This window comes from Heterodontus francisci, chromosome 2, assembly GCF_036365525.1.
Source record: "Heterodontus francisci isolate sHetFra1 chromosome 2, sHetFra1.hap1, whole genome shotgun sequence".
NCBI lineage: Eukaryota > Metazoa > Chordata > Chondrichthyes > Heterodontiformes > Heterodontidae > Heterodontus > Heterodontus francisci.
Window position 1 is genome coordinate 148432700 of NC_090372.1, and position 10641 is coordinate 148443340.

The window sequence follows — 10641 nt, forward strand, 5'->3', positions numbered from 1 at the left end:
GAAGCGACGTGGCCCAGAGCTAGTGGCTGGGGGGGGTGGGGGTGAAAGCGGGGAGCAAGCGGGGTGGCACGAAGCGAAGAACAAGTCAGCTAGGGGAGTGGGGTGGGAGCAGCAAGATCTGGTGCAAGTGGCTGAGGGGAGGAAGCGTCAAGGCCTGCAGCGAGTTGCTGAGGGGGGAGCGCTCTAGCCTCAAAGTCTCCCATTCAGCCGCTTCCTCCAGCTGAGCTTTATCGAAGATGGACCTGGCATGGATACACAGTGACATTCCCGCTGCGCGATGACGTCATCCCACATATGTGCCTCTAAGTCCTGGCAAGATATAGCTGCGCATGTGCACAGCTTGGCACACTCTGATGCAGTCAGCGGGTCTCTGCGTTGTCAGGAATCACTTTGAAATACAACTCCTACCAATGTTTGCTGTCCCTTGCTATTTCTTAGCTCTACCCAAACGGATTTCACATTTTGTTCTTCCGATCTGAGATCCTATCCCTTATTATCAGTGCAACGCGACCTCCTTTTCCTTTTTGCCCGTCCTTCCTAAATGTCGAATATCCTTGAATATTCAGTTCGCAGTCTTGGTCACCCTGTAGCCACATTTCCGTAATGGCAATTAGATCAAACCCATTTACCTCTATTTGTGCCTTAAAATCATCTACCTTGTTGCAAATGCTGCGTGCATTCAGGTAGAGTGCCCTTAACCTATTCTTCTTGACATTATTCTGCATTCTAAACGTAGTTGATGCTCATCTTTGTTTCGCCTGCCTTCTAATGTCGTTTGCTAAAATTCTATGGTACAGAAAAAATCTCCAGCACTACAATCATGTTCTACCCTCTATTACTCCATAATTGATACGTTACAAAAGAACTTTAAAACAATGGTAATCTGGGAGTACAAATACACAAATCTCTAAAAGTAGTGCACAGGTTAACAAAGCCATAAAAAAGCAAACCAAGCACGCGGATTTATTTCTAGAAGGGCAGAATTGAAAAGTAAAGAAGTTATGCTAAATGTGTATCAAACCTTGGTTAGATCTCACCTGGAATTAAAGGCCTGCTTAAGTCGGGAAAAAGAACCCAACCGATCAACAGCGGACCCAGGCCTGACCCGGCCCGAGCCCAACCCCACTCGACCCGAGCCGAGCCCGAGCATTCCTTTACTTACCTTCTGACTGGGAAGCTCCACGAAGCTGCAGCGCATGTGTGATGACATCATAGTGATGTCACTCGCTCACTGCGCAGACTCAATTTTGTCCCAGACTCCCAGCTCAGTTAAGTTTTTTTATTTTGAACACTTACCAGCAGAGCACTTAACGTGTGTGTCCGGCCCGATCACGACCCGGACCCGGACCGACCCCAAAAGCCAGACCGGAAGAGGCGCCCGACCCGAACCCGACACGTCGTCGGGCCCCGTCGGGTTCGGGTAGCAGGCCTTTACCTGGGATACTGCATATAATTCTGGGCATCATACTATAAAAAAAGATATAGAGGCACCAGAGAGGGTGCAAATACGATTTACACAGACGATACCAGAAATGTGGGGATATAACCTTCAGGGGATATCGATGCTGCTTCCTGCTCTCGACCCGAACTGGAAAACTTCATCAACTTTACTTCCAATTTCCACCCTTCTCTCTCTCATTTACATGGTCTATCTCTGACACCTCCCTTCCCTTTCACCACTTCTCTGTTGCCATCTCTGAGGACAGGCTGTCCCCTAATTTTCATTATAGGCCCACCGACTCCCATGGCCACCTTGACTACACTTCCTCATACCCTGCTTCCTGTAAGGTCTCAATTGCATTCTCCCAGTTCTCCATCTCTGACGCATCTGTTCTGATGATGCAACCTTCCACAACAGTGCTTCTGATATGTCTTCCTTTTTCCTCAACCAAGGATCCACCCCCCCCCCGACACATTTCCCGCACTTCTGCTCTCAGCCCTTCCCCTCCCTAACAGAAATTGTTGAACTCAATGTTGAGTCCAGAAGCTGTAGAGTGCCTAATCAAAAGATGAAGTGCTGTTCCTCAAGCTTGCGTTGATGTTCAAAGGAACAGTGCAGCAGGCCAAGGACAGAAATGTGGGCATCAGAGCAGGGCTATGAGTTGAAATGGCAAGCAACCAGAAGCTTGGGGTCATGCTTGCGGACTGAGCAGAGGTGTTCCGTGAAGCAGTCGCCCAATCTGCGTTTGGTTTCCCCAATGTTGAGGCAACATCCGAAGGATCATCCTCTGCCATTTTCGCCACCTCCAACGTGATACCACCACCAAACACATCTTCTCCTCCCATCAGCATTCCGAAGGGATCATTCCCTCCATGACACCCTGGTCCACTCCTCTATCACCCCTGACACCTCATCCCCTTCCCATGCAATCACAGGAGATATAATACCTGCCCTCTTACCTCCTCTCTCCTCACCATCCAAAGCCCCAAACACTCCTTCCAGGCAAAGCAGCGATTTACTTGTACTTCTTTCTATTTGGTATACTGTAGTCTTTGTTCACAATGCAGTCGCCTCTACATTGGGGAGACCAAACGCAGATCAATTCGGCACTCGACAGCCTTTCAGACTCAACACTGAGTTGTCTTTTTTTTTATTTTATTTTTTAACCATATGCCTGCCTTAAACTTGGTTTTTCACGTGCTTTTGGACAGAGTTGTTCATTATTTCATTATTAACACTCTCTCTGGACTAATGCTTTGTCTTTCACAGCAACTATTAACACTCCCTTTGCCTTTGTCCCATGACAGCTTTGTCATTTAATCTCTCCTGCCCTCTGCCCTTAAAACCTATTACATTTCTAACCTTTTGCCAGTTCTGATGAAAGGTCGCCTAAAACATTAGCTCAGCTTCTCTTTCTACAAATGCTACCTGACCTGCTGAGTATTTCCAGCACTTCCTGTTTTTATGAACAGGCTGGGTCTCTTTTCTCTAGAAAGGAAAAGGCTGAGGGACGACCTAAGAGCAGTCTTAAAATTATGAAAGGCTTTGATAGAGAAGACACAGACAAAATGTTTCCATTTGTGGAGAAGAAAAAAGCTAGAGGCCCTTAATATAAGACAGTCACCAAGAAATCAAATAGGGAATTCACTAGAAACTTCTTTGCCCAGTGAGTGGTTGAACATGGAACTCACTACCACAGGGAGTCGTTGGAAGTGAATAGAATAGATGCATTTAAAAGGGAAGCTAGAAAAGGTGAGGGAGAAGGGAATAGAGGGTTATGTTGATAAGAGTTAAATGAGGAAAGACTGGAGGAGACTCGAGTGGAGCATAAATGCTGGATGGATTGGTTGGGCTGACTGGTTTGTTTGTGTGCTGCATACCCTATGTATGTAAATGCTTGCTCTCAAAAACCACCCGGATAGCAGGCCAAGGTGGACATACTGAATGTACTGTGCTCGTTTTAACATTCCTCTCCTGATGTTCCACTCAAAGGGTCCATTCTAGTTTTTATTCAGACAATAAAGTTATTTGGAACACAAGCATAGAACAAGACACAGTCCAAGAGTCACAGACCATATACTATTAGTCTTTTTTGGAGAATTCTCTTCCAAATCTTTTAAAATCCAATTTTGATAATGCCAGAGTACAATTCTATAGGTGTCAGGCATCCTCCAATACCTTGCCTACGTAGCTATTCATCACAAGCAACACTGACCCTGCACAGTGTATCAGCAGAGTATTTCACAATCAGGGGGATGCAGGGCAGTGGTGGGGTGGTTAGCATATTTCTTCTCGTAGTTATTGTTGCAACGGAAGGCTGCTAGTCTTTGAATAATAACGTCTGCATGATTCAGGTTCGAGTGATTTTAAACAAGTTTTAGCATAGTGATTAATAACAGTATTGTTCTTGTATAATTGTTCTACTGTACTACATTAACAAGCATGGACTTCAAGGTTATTAAGCTTAAACTCAATCATGAGGCGATGGACTTCTAAGAGCTCTATCTTTGGTAGGCAGCGTGCTTTATCTTTATTAGTATTTGGACTGCATGTGGACATCTCTGTCCTTACCTTCTAGTTATTAATTATCCCACCAAGTTGACTCAATGCTACCAACTCAAAATAAGCTGTTTATGTAGCATTCTAATCTCCCTGATGTCCATTTTGGTCTTGCTGGCTTTTATTGCCCTCTGGAATGTGATGACTCTCCTCTTATCTGTTAGCCTGTTTCTTGCATCATCTTCCTGTAAGGACTTCAAAAGCCATCATGTCACAGGACAGGCAGGGTCAGATGGGAAGATGGTCAACTTGTAATGCTCAATATCCCACAGGGGGCATCAGAACCAAGACTCCACTTGCATTCTTTCTAGTGGGGTCCTCATTTGTGGGAGACATGTGCTTCCCCTTACAGAGAGGGGCTACCTACTCTATTTTTTTAAAAAGGCAAAAACAAAAGCTTAAATGAAAAGTTAAGTTGGATCACATAAAATACACATCACATAGTGAATGAAAACACACAATTACCCATTGGGCACCAATTACTGGAATCCTGATATGAGTGCAAACTGGAACTTTGAACATAGGCCAATAGTCAGAATAATCCTGTCTGGCAATTTGTGGCAACGCTGGTAAGTCATGGAAACTTTTTTGCTATATAGAAACAGGCAGCACAGCAGCAAAAGGAGGTGGCAGGACAAGAGAAATGGAAAAAAAAATTAATTTCCTGTGTGTAAATTAAGTTCAGTACTTGGCCATGTAAAATGATGAATACGTTATTAATACTAGTACAATATACGTAGACTCCTTCAAGAAATAAAACTACAAAGTAAATTGCACTAATTAGAGATTTGCATTCATGAATGCTACATGAGGGAAAAAAGCCTTTACACTAACCTTAAGATGCGTTCTTAATAGCATAAGGATTTCCATATCCTGTATCTTTGATATGTATATTCAGCACACAGTACTAATTATATAAATTATTGAGGATATAGCCTTACGAACTGCAGTATTTCATCACTAACAACAAACAAAATATAGCAAATATGTGCAGGCCATTGAAATTATCTTGTAATTAGGGAAAACAATCACAGGTAATCCACAACGACCCAGAAGGCATGAACTGCTGTTTAGGGGCAAAAAATCTTCCATTATGCTGTAAAACATTTCAAGAGGCAGATGGCCCAAATCACATTGCTCACGCACATGATTTTCTTGCAGAAAATACATGTTTGATTTAGGAAATAAAATAGGTTCTGGGCTTTTCAAATGTATTTTAATACTATTCGAACAGATTTTGAAAGGCATTGCATATTTTCTAATCACCTATGTTTGAAAAAAATACATGTGAACCTTTATTACAATCAACTGATAAATAGTATCATTGAACTATCAAGCACAGAAGGAGGCCATTCAGCCCCTGCCAATTCTTTGTAACAGATAACCAATTAATCCTAGAGTAAAATACTGCCAATGCTGGAAATCTAAAATAAAAACAAAAAATGCTGGAAATACTTAACAAGTCTGCCAGCATCTGTGGAGGGAGAAACAGAGTTAACGCTTGCGAGGACAGCGCCTCATCTTTCAATTGGGCACTTTACAGCCTTCCAGACTCAATATTGAGTTCAACAATGTCAGATCATAACCTCTGCCCCATTTTTCTTCCTCTGTGCTTTCTTGTGTGTTTTGGACAGCAGCTGTTGATGATGATTCTATTTACACCTCCTATAAAACCATCTTTTGTTTCTTTGCTTATCCCATTACCATCTCCTTTTGCCTTGACCATTATCCCTTTTGTAATTTAATCTCTCCTGCCTTCCACCTGATCACAGACCTTCCTTTTTGTCTCTTTCCTCCCTTTCCCTGCCTTGCTTAAAAACTGTTTCATCTTTACATCTCCCAGTTCTGACGAAAGGCCATCGACCTCAAACATTAACTCTGTTTCTCTCTCCATTGATGTGGCCAGACCAGAATACTTCCAGCATTTTCTGGTTTTATTTCCAATTAGTTCTGCTCCCCTACTCTTTTCTGATAGCCGTGCAACTGTTTCCTTTTCAACTATATAGTCCCCATCATTTACACCATTCCTGCTGACTCCAGATAGCCATTTCTATCAAACAAATGGCGCTAACCATTAACATAGATGTCAATTACAAAGATATCACCTAAACTAAGTGCACCAACTATTTTGGGTAGTTCAAGCAGCTGTTTGCACTTTGTTAAAGTAAGAAAACCTGGTCATTAAGTCCTTTCAGTCACCCCCATGGCCTTTAAAACTCCTGTGATTACTGCTCACAAATGAGTAAAAAAGACAGACGCCTTCCAAAGCAATCTGCTGAAACTCAACCTGCATTTATCTGCTGCAGTGATAAAAACGCACCAGAGGTGAAACTGACCAATCTGCTGTGTCCCTCAACCCCATCAGCCCTTCATAAGGTGAAAAGCTTCCACATTGTATAGCTTGTCTGTAGCAGGGAATATTTTGCATAAAATGATCAAAAACTCAGAAGAAAATAAGTTATAAGCGACTGTCACTCCTAATGTGAGAGATTTGGTGCATCTGACTTTTTGGGGCATGTTGTTCAACCAGATTAAAGCCTGCATTTAAAAAGCATGCAGAGGAATTTAATATATATGCTTTATGCATTTCTTGTGAGCATCATATTAATTTTTTTTGCAGTGGCTGAGAGCAGAACAAAAGGGGGAGAGACAAAGCTTCATGTTTTTTATAAATTAATTTGTTACACTGGCCACCACGTATAATGGGCAAACCAGTCACATGAACCCGTCCCCCACCCATTAGAAGTGGTGGGAACTGTATATCCAATTCCCTTTTGAAAGTTACGATGGAATCTTCTTCCATCACACTTTAAAGCAATGCATTCCAATTTGCTGTGTGAAAAAAATCTCATCTCTCATCTTCTTTTGCAAATTATCTTAAATCTGTGCCCTCTGGTTACCAATCCTCCTGTCAGTGGAAGCAGTTTATCATTATTTATTCTTAACTCCTCATAATTTTTGTACACCTCTATTAATAATCTCTCCTTGACCTTCTCTGCTCTAAGGAAAACAATCCTGGTTTCTCTCGTTTCACCACATAACTGAAGCACTTCATCATGGTATAATTCTGGTAAATCTCCTCTGCACCCCCTCAAGGCCTTGGCATCCTTCAGTCAGAAGCTGAATTTACAAATCTAAATGTTGAAAAGTTGACAATGTTTTCAAACACAAATTCCAGAAAGGTGCTAATGAATACAATATGAAGAGATCCACTATTACTACTGTAAGATTCATGCACGAGGGATTTGCACATAACATAACCAACCTACAGTATCCCCATTATGGGCAGCACAGTGGCGCAGTGGTTAGCACTGCAGCCTCACAGCTCCAGCGACCCGGGTTCAATTCTGGGTACTGCCTGTGTGGAGTTTGCAATTTCTCCCTGTGTCTGCGTGGGTTTTCTCCGGGTGCTCCGGTTTCCTCCCACAAGCCAAAAGACTTGCAGGTTGGTAGGTAAATTGGCCATTATAAATTGCCCCTAGTATAGGTAGGTGGCAGGGAAATATAGGGACAGGTGGGGATGTGGTAGAAATATGGGATTAGTGTAGGATTAGTATAAATGGGTGGTCGATGGTCGGCACAGACTCGGTGGGCCGAAGGGCCTGTTTCAGTGCTGTATCTCTAAACTAAACTAAACTTATCCAATTAAAGTGGGCCAAACAGTTTAGATAACAAGCATAAAGAGAACAAAAGTTATATCTACAGTGGTTTATAATTGCAATAATTACTCAAGACTGTTGCATAATTAATGAAGATTGTTGTGAAACAAAACTTTAAGGAGCCATTGCTACTCAAATTGTCATGTCTCCAAATGTAATTTTAATAAACATGTATTATAGAGTAACAAAATGTGTCACTTGTGATACATTTCACATCTATGTGATACATAGAATGACACCTCAGTCAGTTTTTTTAAACCTACAATTGCAAAGCACAATGTTCCTGATTTACAGTGCCATTACATTTAATCCATTACTGACATGCTGTTCTCCCTTCGACAGCTACAGGAGAAATGCCGTGAACAACAGATGCCCCTCTACGTTGCTTTCATTGATCTCACCAAAGCCTTTGACCTCATCAGCAGACGTGGTCTCTTCAGACTACTAGAAAAGATCGGACGTCCACCAAAGCTACTACGGATCATCATCTCATTCCATGACAATATGAAAGGCACAATTCAGCATAGCGGCGCCTCATCAGACCCCTTTCCTATCCTGAGTGGCGTGAAACAGGGCTGTGTTCTCGCACCTATACTGTTTGGGATCTTCTTCTCCCTGCTGCTCTCACATGTGTTCAAGTCTTCAGAAGAAGGGTGTTCAACCTTGCCCGCCTAAGAGCGAAGACCAAATTACGGAAAGTCCTCATTAGGGAACTCCTCTTTGCTGACGATGCTGCTTTAACATCTCACACTGAAGAGTGTCTGCAGAGATTCATCGACAGGTTTGCGGCTGCCTGCAACGAATTTGGCCTAACCATCAGCCTCAAGAAAATGAACATCATGGGACAGGACGTCAGAAATGCCCTATCCATAAATATCGGCGACCACAACTCTGGAAGTGGTTCAAGAGTTCACCTACCAAGGCTCAACTATCACCAGTAACCTGTCTCTAGATGCAGAAATCAACAAGCGCATGGGAAAGGCTTCCTCTGCTATGTCCAGACTGGCCAAGAGAGTGTGGGAAAATGGCGCACTGACACAGAACACAAAAGTCCAACTGTATCAAGCCTGCGTCCTCAGTACCTTGCTCTACGGCAGCGAGGCCTGGACAACGTACGTCAGCCAAGAGCGACGTCTCAATTCATTCCGTCTTCGCTGCCTCCAGAGAATCCTTGGCATCAGGTGGCAGGACCGTATCTCCAACACTTAAGATCCTCGAGACGGCCAAGATCCTCAGCATATACACCCTACTAAGCCAGCGGTGCCTGAGATGGCTTGACCATGTGAGCCGCATGGAAGATGGCAGGATCCCCAAGGACACATTGTATAGCGTGCTCGTCACTGGTATCATACCCATCGGCCGTCCTTGTCTCCGCTTTAAAGACATCTGCAAACGCGACATGAAGTCCTGTGACATTGATCACAAGTCGTGGGAGTCAGTTGCCAGTGTTCGCCAGAGCTGGCGGGCAATCATAAAGGCGGGGCTAAAGCATGGCAAGTCCAAGAGACTTAGCAGTTGGCAGGAAAGAAGTCAGAAGCGCAAGGAGAGAGCCAACTGCGTAACAGCCCTGTCAACCAATTTTATCTGCAGCACCTGTGGAAGAGTCTGCCACTCTAGAATTGGCCTTTATAGCCACTCCAGGCGCTGCTTCACAAACCACTGACCACCTCCAGGCGCTTACCCATTGACCCTCGAGACAAGGAGGCCAAAAGAAGAAGGAAACATTTAATTTGCAATTACAATACATGCATCCAGAATGTTGGTCGTAATAAATTTTTTCTACTATACCCTATTAACTGATTATATAACAGCACACCAGCAAAGTATAATAATGCAACACCAACTTCTATTAGATTGGAGGTACAAAAGGCAAATCTGTTTCATAGCTATGATACACAAATACTGTCAAAATACTGTAGCTGAATTACAGTGCAGGTAGAGTTAAAAATCACAATTTGGTCAAATTTTAAAGCGCTCTGTTCAGTTTAAGCTAACTCAGTTGGTAGAAATAAAATTCACTTCTCTGAGAGGAGACTGTCTAGAACACAGCTCCACTGATAAAAATGAACTAGCATTTGCGAGTTAGTTTGCTTATACAAAATCTCAATCCTCAACATTTTGCATATATTTTGGGCATATTCCAAACTGCAGAAATGTCCCAGTGAACGTATTCCACTTGCTTTAGAAACTACACTGGACTCATATTACTATTAATTTACCCTCCGCAAAAAGCACTTCCTCACCCACAGCAATTACAGCCATACATAAACAACAAAAAGAGAAATAGGAAGGTGAGCAAAGTTTATTTTCGTCCAGTTTCAGCTGAAATCCCGCTTTTCTCTATCTGTGCAAGTCAATGTATTCTTCAAAAAAAAATCAAGGCCTCATCATTTACCGCGAAATAATATAAAGTCACTGGTGGTCGGAACAAGCAGGACCTCTTAAGAGCTCACCTCAGGCTTTATTCGACCTCAGTAAAAGCCTTTAGTTCTAGGCCTGACAATATATCATGCGGCGCTTAGAGCCTTGCAGTGTGTCAAAGTCCCCCATCATCAACCCCAGGGACCCGGGCCTTCCGAGGCAGGTGATATTGTTTGTTTACCTGCTCCGCCGCACGGACTCCACCTCCTTCAACCCCGTACCAGTGACAGGAGACGGCAGCCCCAAGCCACCACCGTCACCAACAGCCAGATAACCAGCACTGCGTCTGCGCACCCCCGCCAGACAACAGGCACGACGCCTGCGCACCCCCGCCAGATAACCGGCTGGAGATAGTGCTCCCAGTGAAAGTGCAACATTAAAAAAATGATCTGCATTTTACACTTCCATAAATTTTTTTTAAGTTTGCATATGCATGCAACATATATATTGCTCTTACAATGTGTGTTTAGTTCTGTTGATATGTCTTAACATTGTTATGTCTTAATTCAGGAGTTGGAATCAAGCCCCCCAGTGGGACTTAAAAGCCTGACACTTTCAGGT

The 10641-nt window shown here is 43.2% G+C and overlaps 1 protein-coding gene across 8 annotated transcripts in view; it reads right to left on the reverse strand.

Annotated features, from left to right (window-relative positions):
- Positions 1–10365, reverse strand: part of tbc1d5 (TBC1 domain family, member 5) — a 771220-nt gene extending 760855 nt beyond the window's left edge. For 7 of the 8 annotated variants that reach the window (XM_068011845.1, XM_068011853.1, XM_068011822.1 and 4 more), the window contains exon 1: positions 10262–10365. The gene's annotated coding sequence lies outside the window, so the exon portion shown is untranslated. The other variant, XM_068011828.1, reaches the window with a different exon arrangement.
- Between the last annotated feature and the right edge of the window lie 276 nt (positions 10366–10641).